The sequence below is a fragment of the Rattus norvegicus genome, chromosome 6 (assembly GCF_036323735.1).
Source record: "Rattus norvegicus strain BN/NHsdMcwi chromosome 6, GRCr8, whole genome shotgun sequence".
Classification (NCBI taxonomy): Eukaryota; Metazoa; Chordata; class Mammalia; order Rodentia; family Muridae; genus Rattus; species Rattus norvegicus.
Window position 1 is genome coordinate 61,410,416 of NC_086024.1, and position 15,651 is coordinate 61,426,066.

Here is a 15,651-nt window from a genome sequence, read left to right on the forward strand (position 1 = left end):
GCAGAATTTATAGGGTTGAAGGGAAGACCTAACTGCTGTACTCTGACCTCCATGCATGTGCTATGGCATAGCACCTCCACCACCCAACATAGATAGGTGGGTAGGTGGTAGATAGAGTTAAATAAAAGTAATTTACATTTTGAAAAGCCACATCAAATGGTAAAATGACTTGCCTTCATCTTTCTCTAGTCTGAATTGGAAGACTGTGATTAAAAACAAATTCTAGAGTATAGGTAAGCTCTCTAAGGTTGATGTTTGGGCTATCATGTACTTAATCTGAAGTTTGGCCCCTGGGATAAAAATGGGCAAGCTTTCACCACCCGTTATGTTTTTCTTTAAACACTAAGGACTCGCTAAACTAAATCATAATGAATGTTATATTTCCGTAACTTTCCATTTGTCTTTTTTAATTCTTTCTAAATCTGTTAGTAAGAAGATAAACTGATTTAAGCACAATATAGCGTGCATTTGGTTCATTAAAGAAAGGAAGTTTCTACAAATGTAAAATTCCCATATCTTTCTTCTTTCTCTTTAAATATCTTTAAAAATCTTTTTCTGTATTTATTTATTCTTTGAGAATTTCATCTAGTGTATTTTACTCATATTTTTTCTTGTCCCCCCAAACTGCCCTCGATCCTCTCACCTAACTTCATATTCTTTCTCTTTTAAAAACAAAAACAAAAGGCCACTAAAATGGCATAACGTCGTTTGTGTTGGCCATACTATAGAGTATGGAGCTTGCCCTGGAGCATGGTTAATATACCCAGTGACACTTCATTGAATAAAACCAATGTTCCACCTTTCTACAGCTATCGATTGCAAATATCTTCTGGCTGGGGTGGGACTCTGTGCCCACTTCCCCTTCATCATGCTAAAATTTTTGTCCTTGGGAGTCTTCCTCATCTTGTGCATGCTGCCACAGTCTCTGTGAGTCCATTTGTGCATCCACCCTGCTATGTCTGGATAAGGTTGCTTTCCTGAAGTCACCTATCACCCTTGGCCCTTACAGTCTTTTGTGTGACTCCTGACTCTACCCTTCTGTCTGGATCCCTGAGCCCTGAAGGGAGGTGATATGACAAAGAGTCCCGCAAAGCATCTCACCCGGAACAACATCTAGTTGTGAGTGGGTCTCCTGTATATCTTTATTTGTAGCTAAGGAAGTAAACAGTACAAATGATCAAAACATTGCTGTTCAAATGAATTTGCATGTCTACCTCTGAAATTCACTATCAATAAAACCATGAAAAACAATCAAATTATAGAAAGGTTCCTTTCCAGAACTTCCTCTGTAGTTCACTACTTCAGTTCTTTGGGATTGTGCCCAGAAAGGCTATTGCTTCAATCATACTTGCATGGACTTTAGAGTATTTGTTTCAATTTGTTCTGTGCTGTGAAATTCACGTATTCAACCCTTCAATTTCCCCACATATGAATCTTCTAAGAATTAACATTGAATACTTACATAAAAATCATATGCATAAATATTTGGTCCAGATGAAGTGCCTCCCATATAAGATAGATTTATGGAAAGTTATCCTTTTCCTCAAACTAAATAAAACTAAACAATATAAATCTAACACGGAGATCAGTATAAATCGGAACACATCCTGTAGTGCTAACCGTAGGTGAGACTTTACAATAGAAGTAATTTAGTGGTATCTAGTAATAAAAGAGCAGAATAATTTTATTCAAAAACATTTGTTAAGTTTAATAACACCCATTGTGATGACATGAAGCAGTTAGGTAATCACTAACTATAAGTGCACATAGTGTATAATGTATATGAAGATTTAAGAAGCAGCGCAGTGAAAACTTACTCATTAGCTTCTTGACTACATTGATTAAAAGTAGTTGCCAAATGCCCACTCTGAGCATGTGCACACACTGAGTTCCTCACTGTGCAGTGACAGGGTTGTTGTGTCATTCCATGTTACTGGCGCTAAGCAACAGTAACCAACTGGTGTAGAGCTTGTCAAAGCCCAGGCTCCCTTTCGGAGAGAGGGTGGCTATTTTTGGTACATCACCTAACAACTGGTCTCTTACCCTGAGCCTCACTTACACTGAGGCCCACAAAGAGCCATAGAGATGAGTCACAAGATCCTACAAACAGTGACTGATTTCAGACTTTGATCTCTCTGTCCACTGACCTGACTGATAGCAGGAAACTCAAGTTGGTGTCTGCCTGTGCCCCTACCTTGTGTGGGATACAGTTCTTCTGCCTGAGGCCATCTCAACTTACGCTATTGACCCTGTCTAGCATTAATTGTATCCAGTTTTACTCTCAACATTTGGAAAAATCAACTCTTAACCTGTAGCCAGAGTCAGAATGCCTATCAAAAATATTCCATTTGAGGCTGCCTTGAGGGAAATATTTTACTCTACTACTGTTCAAGGACAAGCAAACCTGAAAAGAGAATTTTCTTTTTTTTTTCTTTTTCTTTTTTTTTTTTTTCAGAGCTGGGGACCGAACCCAGGGCCTTGAGCTTGCTAGGCAAGCGCACTACCACTGAGCTAAATCCCCAACCCTAAAAGAGAATTTTCTAACTCTGATAAAAGTAACTTGTTTCTCTTTTCTTTATTCAGTAGTCAATAGCAATTACCAGGGATTTGATTTTCTTATAGTCCAAGATATTATACTCTCAGAAAAGGAATAGTAAAAGGTAGGAATTAGAGGTATAATCATTTAAGGATGAAGATAGGCCAGGGCACTTAATCATTCATTTCTGGGCTATCTTAATTCCGATTGCCTTGATGAAGACAGTTTATCAGCTCTTGTCCTCATAAGAATGACATTATCTTTAAATCCTGTGTGAAAATCCCTGATGCACCACCATTATGGTGAGAAGACAAAGCAGCCTGGAAGTCCAACTAATTCCTTCAGATTATCCAACATTTGGAAGTCTGCGGCACTGCTGGGCCAGATAAACATGATGGGTAAGACCATGCTGAGCATTGGTAAAAAATTGAGCTCTGGAGAAAGTGTTACCTCATATACAGGTGGACAGGGGCTTTGTGTTCACCAAGGAGAACCTCCCCATGATGCCATATTGGCTAGTAAGATACCAGCTGAACCTGTGCTGGTACCACGGCACTGAGTGAGGTTACTATGTCAGAACACTGGTGTGGAGCCTGAGAACACTTCTTTCTTCCAGACTTTAGTCATCACTAGTAAAATCTCCAGGGGCACCACTGAAGTTCTGAGTGAAGTCCAGCTGATAAAATCTGGAGACAACATGGAAGTCGGTGAAGCCACACTGCTGAACATTGTGAACATCTCCCTCTTGTTTGGGCTGATCATCTAGCAGGAGTCTGACAATGGTAGCATTTGTTACTGGGAAGTGCTTGACATCACAAAGTAGACTGCAGTTTGGCTTCCTAGAAGGTGTCTGCAGTGTTACCAGTGTTTGAGGACTGGTTTGCCCCTTTTTGCCTTAATGTTACACTCTATCCCCAGTGGATACAAGCATGTCTTGCCTCTGCCTATGGAGACTAAGTATAGGTTCCCACTTGATGGAAAGGTTAAGGTCTTGTTGGTTGATCCATCTGCATTCATGGTTACTGCCCCTGTGGCTACCTCCATTGTAGCCTCAGCCTAGACCAAAGCCAAAGAAGAGTCAAATGAGCCTGATAAGGTTATGGGGTTTGATCTTCTTAACTAATTGCTTCAAAGAAAGCAGCACAGTCAACTAAATTTGAGAAACCTGAAAATAAAGTTTACTTCTCTTGTAGGAGATTGAGCATAAGGAAGGAGAAAGAAGAGAAAGATGGAGGAGAAATATGGACGAGGAGAAAGAGGAAGCAGAGGAGGAATAGGAGGAGGAAGAGGGGGAGGAAGAGGGGGAGAAGGAGGAGGAGGAGGAGGAGGAGGAGGAGGAGGAGGAGGAGGAGAATTCAACCCATACTAAACTGAATACAAGTTAAGGTATATGTACTCTGGATATATCCTCCATAAAAATGAGGGCAGATTTTTTTTAAATTCTTTCAGGTAGGAAAAAAAGAGAGCTGACTAGAACAACAGCAAGGAGACGACACAACTTTCAGAAGTAATAATAATTTAGCTTTAAAAACTCTGACTTCAGGAAATAATAAAGTCTACTGAGGCTCCTACTGCTGATGTCAGTATCAACTATCTCTGTACTCCTTAATCACTTAGATCAAGATCTGGAACCCCAAAAGAAAACCCCTCGATTTGTGCCAGCACGCCTTGCCTGCTAAAAAGGAAATTTGTTTTATAGTGCAGTAAGCCTTTGCCACAACTCTCGAAGGTAAGTGGTATTTTAGGAACTACATGTTGAATGGTTCTTCTTTCTCAAGTCACTAGAAAACAATACTAGAGTCTTATCTTCAGACCAGGAAAACTGGTCAGTATGGAATATCTTTTATGTCTTTCCATTTTCTTTAAGTGTTTTGATTCCGATGCTATATTAAAGCAGGCTAGTATGACACTTATTTGTAAAGGCCATGCTTAGCAAGAAGCACAGTCATTTATCTCAGTGTATAAGAATCTAGAGAAAGATGAATACTGTCAAGAGCAAAACTATGCACATACAGTTAGTGTATTCGTTTTCCAGGGCTGCATCAACAAAGCACAAACGGTGGCTTAAGCAATAGAAATGCATTCTTCACAGGTCTAGAGACCAGATGTTCCAGATGAAGGTGTTGGTAGGATTGGTGCCCACTGAGTACTTCAAACTTCTAGGTTCTTTCCTTGACCTCGGAAGGTCATTGTCTCCCTGCATACATTTACATGTTCTCCTATGTATTTCTATCTCTGTCAAATTCCCCATGTTAGAACAATACTAGTTATATAGAAATCTGGGTCCATTCCCATAACCTAAATTTAGCTCCCCTGTGTAAAGAACCAACCTCCAAATAAGGTTACCCTGTGTGATACTGTAATTAGGACTCTAGCATATTTATTTTTAACTCCGATAGACTGAAACCTATAATAAGTACTTAAATTGTTCAAGTGAAAGTGAAGAAACCCCTAAGCATGATTAAGACTTAAATCACAGTACTTTTTGTGTGATTAGTGTAGAGAAAGGAGCTGTTTAATATGATGAAGACATCCCCTTTATTCTTAAGAAGATGCTTGACTTAAAAATTCATTTTCATACTCTTTGTATCTTTCTACAAATCAGTGCCTTTTTTTCTAAGATTATGTTTCAAGGAAATTAACATTAAAGGGGATAATACACTAAAATCTAATAAGAAAATGTAGAGATTAAAAAAATAGACAATGGAATGATGTAAGAACAAAACAAAGAAAGAAAAGATATAAAAGAAAAAATGTATAGAAGAAAGAATACTGCTCTCTATATTTAGGACCCAGAAGTTAGCTATAAAACACGAACGAAATCATGTTTCCTGAACTCAAATGTGAAGTTCGATGAGAAAACTTGATTTGAACACTATTTATCATTTACGCACCATCGAGCAATAGCCTGCGTGGGTTTACACAGAACAAATCACGCCAAACAAACCTGATTGCTTTTTTTTCTTCATTGAATTACAAGATTAGTAGATGAATGCAATGTGGGAGATGTAATACATTTGAAGTTCAGAAAAACATTTGATACAGCATTTCATGAACTCTGAATTGCATTCAAATAGTCAGGAATATTAACACCAGTGTTCAGGATGGATATTAAATAAAGGATTTTGGGGAGGGCGGGGAACACAATAATGGACTGATATGGCAGCCGGCGAACATATCATTATAAGGTGCTACAATGTGTTACAGTGATCACAGGATTTATTCAGCACATATTAACATTCACACAGCTTTCATGGGCTTGATAAAAAGAAGTGGAATAAAAGGCCAAGAATGCACCCCAGGACTTCAGACAATATATACAATCAATCCAGGTTTAGGGAACGAAGAAAATAGATCTGGCCTCCTGGATTTTTGCTGCTTTTGAAAGCAGTCATTTACATCACTGCATCATTTCAGTTCCTATGTGCTTTAAAAATCTGCTATGGGGGCATTGATTTAGACATTCTGTATCTCAGAATAAACCATTTCTTTAAGTCACTCGATTGACCTGGCGTTATATAAAGGTCTACATAAAAGACCACACAACCTGTCATGTTTTCCTGAGTCTACAGTGGTCAGCATTGGTCAGGATTCTTGACTCCACTGCAGCAGGTGAGGACTTCATATTCGACAAAGATCTTTAGGTGCAAGTTAAATAGGAGAGGGAATTATATAGATAGAAGTGAGTAGAAGTATTCCAGTGAAATTCAGTTGGTTCTAAATGAAAAGAGGATGCCGAAAGCACAAGGCCAGTAACATCACAGCAGTGCCTCGGCACAAGTGGGAAACGCAGGTATTAAATATGAAGCACAGAAATAAGTAGGAAGGAGAGAAGTGTGTGGCATCATTTCTGGAATGTAAGGAGGTGACAGCAAAGAGAAATTTACTTATGAGTTTATGGCATCAGGTATCACCCAAGAGAGGCAACCTGATGTTTGATCTAGTACATGAGGTTCAGGATAATTCATCAGCTGCTGACTATATTACTAAAATGACTTCTAGAGGATATTATTTATGTTGTCTAGAAACACCACTTTTTAGAATAACTAAGAGGTACAAAGGGAAATCGGAGCATACAGGGATGGTTATGAAGTGCCAGACTGTCATATGAGAGATCAAAATGCATACAATATTATGAGACAGAGGATAGGAAGTCACCCTATAGATGGATAATATCTGCTCCTGTAAGTAGAAAAAGAAATGGATGCTTTCTAAGGAGAAAGCAAGCACACGGTATATGAATACACCTTTTTACACATTAATAACAATTAAAATCTTAGTTGGAGAAACCATATATCTGAATGAATCTGAAGAAATAGCTTGAGAACATGCCATAGAATATAAAAATGTAATCAATTTATGGGTACAACTTTGGCAAGAAAATGAACAAATTCTTTATAAATTGATAGTATAAGTAATATATTTAGATGAAAAATTAAAATTCCAGCATATATTCTTCATAAATTCACAATGAACGTAACTGTTGAATTTTTTTTTCACTGTTTCTTGCAAGCTAATTTCTCCTAACCGATTCCTGGTTATTTGGACTGAATGAATTCTTCTAAGCAGAGCCCTCTGTAGAGGCAGATGCTATCAGTGGACACTGGCTACTAGAAGCCAATAGATCTCACTGTAACAGCCAAGTTCTGAATGCATGCGTACATATATGTACACAAGCATGCACACATTTGTCAGTGTCTCTACAGTCATTCCTCACAGAAAAGCTTAAAAGCTCCCACACTGTCGCCACTTGAAGGCCACAGTTAAGGTTTTCATACTCAAATCCATAGCCCACACTTCCTTTATTTGTGGATTTATAGGTCTCCAATGTCACAAGAGCCTTCCATCATTCAAGGTATACCAATTATGCTGTATAACCATTATACATTTGGCTGTAAAACCAAATTTTAATCTTTTTCTGCTGTCTTTAAATTGTTCATCCTGGGTCAGTTTCAAACTTTTGTCTTTCTGATAGTACACTCTAGAGTCAGAACAGGTGGTCGTCGTATGGTAAAGCAACCTTTACACCTGGCTTAGTTAGGGTTTCTACTACTGTGATAAAACTGTGTGTCTATTACCACAGACAAAAACAACATGAGGAGGAAATTTTTTTTCACTTAAACTTCCACATCACAGTCCATTTTCAAAATAAAGTTATGACTGTAACTCAAGTGGTTTAGGATCTCAGAGTCAGGAACAGATGCAGAGGCCATGGAGAAGTGATGCTTTCTGGCTTACTCCTCACGGCTTGCTTAGCTTGACTTCCTATAACACCCAGGACCACCAGCTCCTAAGTGACACTGCCTCCAGTTAAGCTGAACCCTCCCATGCCAATCAGAAAAACACACAGAGACTTGTTTATAGGCCAGTAAGACAGAGGCATTTCCTCAGTTGAGATGCCCCCTTCCAAAGCAATTCTGGGTTTTGCCAAGTTGACATAAAACTAGCCAGCTCATCACCTCTGACACTGACAGCTTCAAGAGTTTGCTTGGTACTTCAGTTCCTAGTGACGTCGCATAAAGATATCCAATGAGGAAGGATAGGTAATAATTTTTCATGAAGAGGTATTAAATGTATAAGTTGTCTGCTTTTGCTTTTTACTATACTTTTTAATATCAAGGAAAATAGCATTATTCATTAAAAATTTTGGGGCTGGGGATTTAGCTCAGTTGTAGAGCGCTTACCTAGGAAGCGCAAGGCCCTGGGTTTGGTCCCCAGCTCCGAAAAAAAGAACCAAAAAAAAAAAAAAAAAGAAAAAAAATTTTGTTCTACTGGAGATGAAGCCTTTAAATTAGATCAGGGTCATTACAGTGATTTTCCTATTTCCAACTGTTCTGTATTTGGCCACGTATAATTGGTGAGTGATAAGAAAGTCAAAGCCCTCTGCACCCAAATCCCGTGGGAGGGAGAGCTAAACACTCAGAGAGGCAGACACGCCTGGGAAACCAGAAGAGACTGCACTCTGCACACACATCTCGGACGCCAGAGGAAAACACCAAACGCCATCTGGAACCCTGGTGCACTGAAGCTCCCGGAAACGACGGCGCAGATCTTCCTGGTTGCTGCTGCCACAGAGAGCTAGTGGGCAGCACACCCCGAGCCAACTTGAGCCTCCGGACCACAGGAAAGACCAACTTTTCTGCTGCAAGAGGCCTGCCTGGTGAACTCAAGACACAGGCCCACAGGAACAGCTGAAGACCTGTAGAGAGGAAATCTACACGCCCGAAAGCAGAACACTCTGTCGCCATAACAGGCTGAAAGAAACCAGGAAAACAGGTCTACAGCACTCCTGACACACAGGTTTATAGGGCAGTCTAGCCACTGTCAGAAATAGCAGATGGCGAGAGACAAGCGCAGGAACCCAAGCAACAGAAACCAAGACTACATGGCACCATCGAAGCCCAATTCTCCCACCAAAACAAACATGGAATATCCAAACACACCAGAAAAGCAAGATCTAGTTTCAAAATCATATTTGATCATGATGCTGGAGAACTTCAAGAAAGACGTGAAGAACTCCCTTAGAGAACAAGTAGAAGCCTACAGAGAGGAATCACAAAAATGCCTGAAAGAATTCCAGGAAAACATAATTAAAAAAGTAGAAGCCCATAGAGAGGAGTCACAAAAATCCCTGAAAGAATTCCAGGAAATCATAATTAAACAAGTAGAAGCCCATAGAGAGGAGTCACAAAAATCCCTGAAAGAATTCCAGGAAAACACAATCAAACAGTTGAAGGAATTAAAAATGGAAATAGAAGCATTCAAGAAAGAACACATGGAAACAACCCTGGATATAGAAAACCAAAAGAAGAGACAAGGAGCTGTAGATACAAGCTTCACCAACAGAATACAGGAGATGGAAGAGAGAATCTCAGGAGCAGAAGATTCCATAGAAATCATTGACTCAACTGTCAAAGATAATGTAAAGTGGAAAAAGCTACTGGTCCAAAACATACAGGAAATCCAGGACTCAATGAGAAGATCAAACCTAAGGATAATAGGTATAGAAGAGAGTGAAGACTACCAGCTCAAAGGACCAGTAAATATCTTCAACAAAATCATAGAAGAAAACTTCCCTAACCTAAACAAAGAGATACCCATAGGCATACAAGAAGCCTACAGAACTCCAAATAGATTGGACCAGAAAAGAAACACCTCCCGTCACATAATAGTCAAAACACCAAACGCACAAAATAAAGAAAGAATATTAAAAGCAGTAATGGAAAAAGGTCAAGTAACATATAAAGGCAGACCTATCAGAATCACACCAGACTTTTCGCCAGAAAATATGAAGGCCAGAAGATCCTGGACTGATGTCATACAGACCCTAAGAGAACACAAATGCCAGCCCAGGTTACTGTATCCTGCAAAACTCTCAATTAACATAGATGGAGAAACCAAGATATTCCATGACAAAACCAAATTTACACAATATCTTTCTACAAATCCAGCACTACAAAGGATAATAAATGGTAAAGCCCAACATAAGGAGGCAAGCTATACCCTAGAAGAAGCAAGAAACTAATCATCTTGGCAACAAAACAAAGAGAAGAAAAGCACACAAACATAACCTCACATCCAAATATGAATATAACAGGAAGCAATAATCACTATTCCTTAATATCTCTCAACATCAATGGCCTCAACTCCCCAATAAAAAGACATAGATTAACAAACTGGATACGCAACGAGGACCCTGCATTCTGCTGCCTACAGGAAACACACCTCAGAGACAAGGACAGACACTAACTGAGAGTGAAAGGCTGGAAAACAACTTTCCAAGCAAATGGTCAGAAGAAGCAAGCTGGAGTAGCCATTCTAATATCAGATAAAATCAATTTTCAACTAAAAGTCATCAAAAAAAGATAAGGAAGGACACTTCATATTCATCAAAGGAAAAATCCACCAAGATGAACTCTCAATCCTAAATATCTATGCCCCAAATACAAGGGCACCTACATACGTAAAAGAAACCTTACTAAAGTTCAAAACACACATTGCACCTCACACAATAATAGTAGGAGATTTCAACACCCCACTCTCATCAATGGACAGATCATGGAAACAGAAATTAAACAGAGACGTATACAGACTAAGAGAAGTCATGAGCCAAATGGATTTAACCGATATTTATAGAACATTCTATTCTAAAGCAAAAGGATATACCTTCTTCTCAGCTCCTCATGCTACTTTCTCCAAAATTGACCATATAGTTGGTCAAAAACCGGGCCTCAACAGGTACAGAGAGATAGAAATAATCCCATGCATGCTATCGGACCACCACGGCCTAAAACTGGTCTTCAATAACAATAAGGGAAGAATGCCCACATATACGTGGAAATTGAACAATGCTCTACTCAATGATAACCTGGTCAAGGAAGAAATAAAGAAAGAAATTAAAGACGTTTTAGAATTTAATGAAAATGAAGGTACAACATACCCAAACTTATGGGACACAATGAAAGCTGTGCTAAGAGGAAAACTCATAGCGCTGAGTGCCTGCAGAAAGAAACAGGAAAGAGCATATGCCAGCAGTTTGACAGCACACCTAAAAGCTCTAGAACAAAAAGAAGCAAATACACCCAGGAGGAGTAGAAGGCAGGAAATAATCAAACTCAGAGCTGAAATTAACCAAGTAGAAACAAAAAGGACCATAGAAATAATCAACAGAACCAAAAGTTGTTTCTTTGAGAAAATCAACAAGATAGATAAACCCTTAGCCAGACTAACGAGAGGTCCCAGAGAGTGTGTCCAAATTAACAAAATCAGAAATGAAAAGGGAGACATAACTACAGATTCAGAGGAAATTCAAAAAATCATCAGATCTTACTATAAAAGCCTATATTCAACAAAACTTGAAAATCTGCAGGAAATGGACAATTTCCTAGACAGATACCAGGTACCAAAGTTAAATCAGGAACAGATAAACCAGTTAAACAACCCCATAACTCCTAAGGAAATAGAAGCAGTCATTAAAGGTCTCCCAACCAAAAAGAGCCCAGGTCCAGACAGGTTTAGTGCAGAATTCTATCAGACCTTCATAGAAGACCTCATACCAATATTATCCAAACTATTCCACAAAATTGAAACAGATGGAGCACTACCGAATTCCTTGTATGAAGCCACAATTACTCTTATACCTAAACCACACAAAGACCCAACAAAGAAAGAGAACTTCAGACCAATTTCCCTTATGAATATCGACGCAAAAATACTCAATAAAATTCTGGAAAACCGAATCCAAGAGCACATCAAAACAATCATCCACCATGATCGAGTAGGCTTCATCCCAGGCATGCAGGGATGGTTTAATATATGGAAAACCATCAACGTGATCCATTATATAAACAAACTGAAAGAACAAAACCACATGATCATTTCATTAGATGCTGAGAAAGCATTTGACAAAATTCAACACCCCTTCATGATAAAAGTCCTGGAAAGAATAGGAATTCAAGGCCCATACCTAAACATAGTAAAAGCCATATACAGCAAACCAGTTGCTAACATTAAACTAAATGGAGAGAAACTTGAAGCAATCCCACTAAAGTGAGGGACTAGACAAGGCTGCCCACTCTCTCCCTACTTATTCAATATAGTTCTTGAAGTTCTAACCAGAGCAATCAGACAACTAAAGGAGGTCAAGGGGATACGGATCGGAAAAGAAGAAGTCAAAATATCACTATTTGCAGATGATATGATAGTATATTTAAGTGATCCCAAAAGTTCCACCAGAGAACTACTAAAGCTGATAAACAACTTCAGCAAAGTGGCTGGGTATAAAATTAACTCAAATAAATCAGTAGCCTTCCTCTACACAAAAGAGAAACAAGCCGAGAAAGAAATTAGGGAAACGACACCCTTCATAATAGACCCAAATAATATAAAGTACCTCGGTGTGACTTTAACCAAGCAAGTAAAAGATCTGTACAATAAGAACTTCAAGACACTAAAGAAAGAAATTGAAGAAGACCTCAGAAGATGGAAAGATCTCCCATGCTCATGGATTGGCAGGATTAAAATAGTAAAAATGGCCATTTTACCAAAAGCAATCTACAGATTCAATGCAATCCCCATCAAAATACCAATCCAATTCTTCAAAGAGTTAGACAGAACAATTTGCAAATTCATCTGGAATAACAAAAACCCAGGATAGCTAAAACTATCCTCAACAATAAAAGGACTTCAGGGGGAATCACTATCCCTGAACTCAAGCAGTATTACAGAGCAATAGTGATAAAAACTGCATGGTATTGGTACAGAGACAGACAGATAGACCAATGGAATAGAATTGAAGACCCAGAAATGAACCCACACACCTATGGTCACTTGATTTTTGACAAAGGAGCCAAAACCATCCAATGGAAAAAAGATAGCATTTTCAGCAAATGGTGCTGGTTCAATTGGAAGTCAATATGTAGAAGAATGCAGATCGATCCATGCTTATCACCCTGTACAAAGCTTAAGTCCAAGTGGATCAAGGACCTCCACATCAAACCAGACACACTCAAACTAATAGAAGAAAAACTAGGGAAGCATCTGGAACACATGGGCACTGGAAAAAATTTCCTGAACAAAACACCAATGGCTTATGCTCTAAGATCAAGAATCGACAAATGGGATCTCATAAAACTGCAAAGCTTCTGTAAGGCAAAGGACACTGTGGTTAGGACAAAACGGCAACCAACAGATTGGGAAAAGATCTTTACCAATCCTACAACAGATAGAGGCCTTATATCCAAAATATACAAAGAACTCAAGAAGTTAGACCGCAGGGAAACAAATAACCCTATTAAAAAATGGGGTTCAGAGCTAAACAAAGAATTCACAGCTGAGGAATGCCGAATGGCTGAGAAACACCTAAAGAAATGTTCAACATCTTTAGTCATAAGGGAAATGCAAATCAAAACAACCCTTAGATTTCACCTCACACCAGTGAGAATGGCTAAGATCAAAAACTCAGGTGACAGCAGATGCTGGCAAGGATGTGGAGAAAGAGGAACACTCCTCCATTGTTGGTGGGATTGCAGACTGGTATAACCATTCTGGAAATCAGTCTGGAGGTTCCTCAGAAAATTGGACATTGAACTGCCTGAGGATCCAGCTATACCTCTCTTGGGCATATACCCAAAAGATGCCCCAACATATAAAAAAGACACGTGCTCCACTATGTTCATCACAGCCTTATTTATAATAGCCAGAAGCTGGAAAGAACCCAGATGCCCTTCAACAGGGGAATGGATACAGAAAATATGGTACATCTACACAATGGAATATTACTCATCTATCAAAAACAACGACTTTATGAAATTTGTAGGCAAATGGTTGGAACTGGAAAATATCATTCTGAGTGAGCTAACCCAATCACAGAAAGACATACATGGTATGCACTCATTGATAAGTGGCTATTAGCCCAAATGCTTGAATTACCCTAGATGCCTAGAACAAATGAAACTCGAGACGGATGATCAAAATGTGAATGTTTCACGCCTTCTTTAAATGGGGAACAAGAATACCCTTGGCAGGGAAGAGAGAGGCAAAGACTAAAACAGAGACTGAAGTAACACCCATTCAGAGCCTGCCCCACATGTGGCCCATACATATACAGCCACCCAATTAGACAAGATGGATGAAGCAAAGAAGTGCAGACCGACAGGAGCCGGATGTAGATCGCTCCTGAGAGACACAGCCAGAATACAGCAAATACAGAGGCGAATGTCAGCAGGAAATCACTGAACTGAGAATAGAACCCCCGTTGAAGGAATCAGAGAAAGAACTGGAAGAGCTTGAAGGGGCTCAAAACCCCATATGTACAACAATGCCAAGCAACCAGAGCTTCCAGGGACTAAGCCACTACCTAAAGACTATACATGGCCTGACCCTGGACTCTGACCTCATAGGTAGCAATAATATCCTAGTAAGAGCACCAGTGGAAGGGGAAGCCCTGGGTCCTGCTAAGACTGAACCCCCAGTGAACTAGACTGTTTGGGGGAGGGCGGCAATGGGGGGAGGGTTGGGAGGGGAATACCCATAAGGAAGGGGAAGGGGGAGGGGGATGTTTGCCCGGAAACCGGGAAAGGGAATAACACTCGAAATGTATATAAGAAATACTCAAGTTAATAAAAAAAAAAAAAAAAAGAAAGTCAAAGCCACACCAAGCTTTAGCATGTATCCTACTTCCCCTTTATTCTTACTGAGGTATTTACGTGATTATAAAGTATCTGTTCCTTCCTTATTTCAATACAACCTATGTGCTCTGCCCATAAGGATAAAGAATCCAGGTGTGATGGTCTGCAGTTCTTACCCCACCATTCAGGTGCGGAGGTGGGATCGGAGCTCTATAGTAAGATACTGCTTCCAAACTAGTGAAAAAGTAAAAACAAAACAAAGATGAAGACACAGAGAAAATTCTCAGGCTGGGTAGAGCAGGGAAGACGCAGAGGGCACTGATTATAATTCATTGTGGGAAACTTTGTATTATAAATATCTAATAAGTATTTGAGTACAGTTATGTGAGCAGTTAATCTTTCTAAAATGGGAATATTGAGACATCTTTATAGAAGAGCTGATATATGACCTGGTTGTTTAAATTTGATAGACAATTTTGTGAGGATAATGGAGACTGGCAGGTAAGAGAAATAGAAAGGAAAAGTCCAGAATTGCTATGCTCTTCTAGAAAGTACTCTCAATCTTTTTATTCAGTCCACCCACTTCTAATAACAACAAAAACTAGAGTCGTGCTAAGTATGTTCAAGCTCCCAAAACGATGCCATTACCACCCCACCTCACGACTTAACGGCCAGGGCTGATTCTTTGACTAAGAGGATCGCTTAAGGACAATCGCACAGTTACTCATTATCTAAAAGACAAACACTGTAGCCCCTAAATGATTCCCTGTGGCAAACTTGAGATTAAGGAAGAGCACAACTGAATCAGGGATGGGCCTGAAAGCCAGCCTGCTGCCAGGAATGAGAAACAGACATGAGTTCCTTGGTTATCCAAATGCCCAGTGTGTCTAAATTATTTTTGAAATTTTTAGCATAGTTGATTCTTCACATATCTGGTGAAGTTTTCTCACAACTCAGTTTAAAGGGAAAAAATGTTTAATTGGAAAC

General features: G+C 39.3%; 1 pseudogene; it reads left to right on the forward strand.

Annotated features, from left to right (window-relative positions):
- The first annotated feature begins 2,822 nt into the window (after positions 1 to 2,822).
- On the forward strand, positions 2,823 to 3,596 carry Rplp0-ps9 (ribosomal protein lateral stalk subunit P0, pseudogene 9; annotated as a pseudogene).
- The last annotated feature ends 12,055 nt before the right edge of the window (positions 3,597 to 15,651 follow it).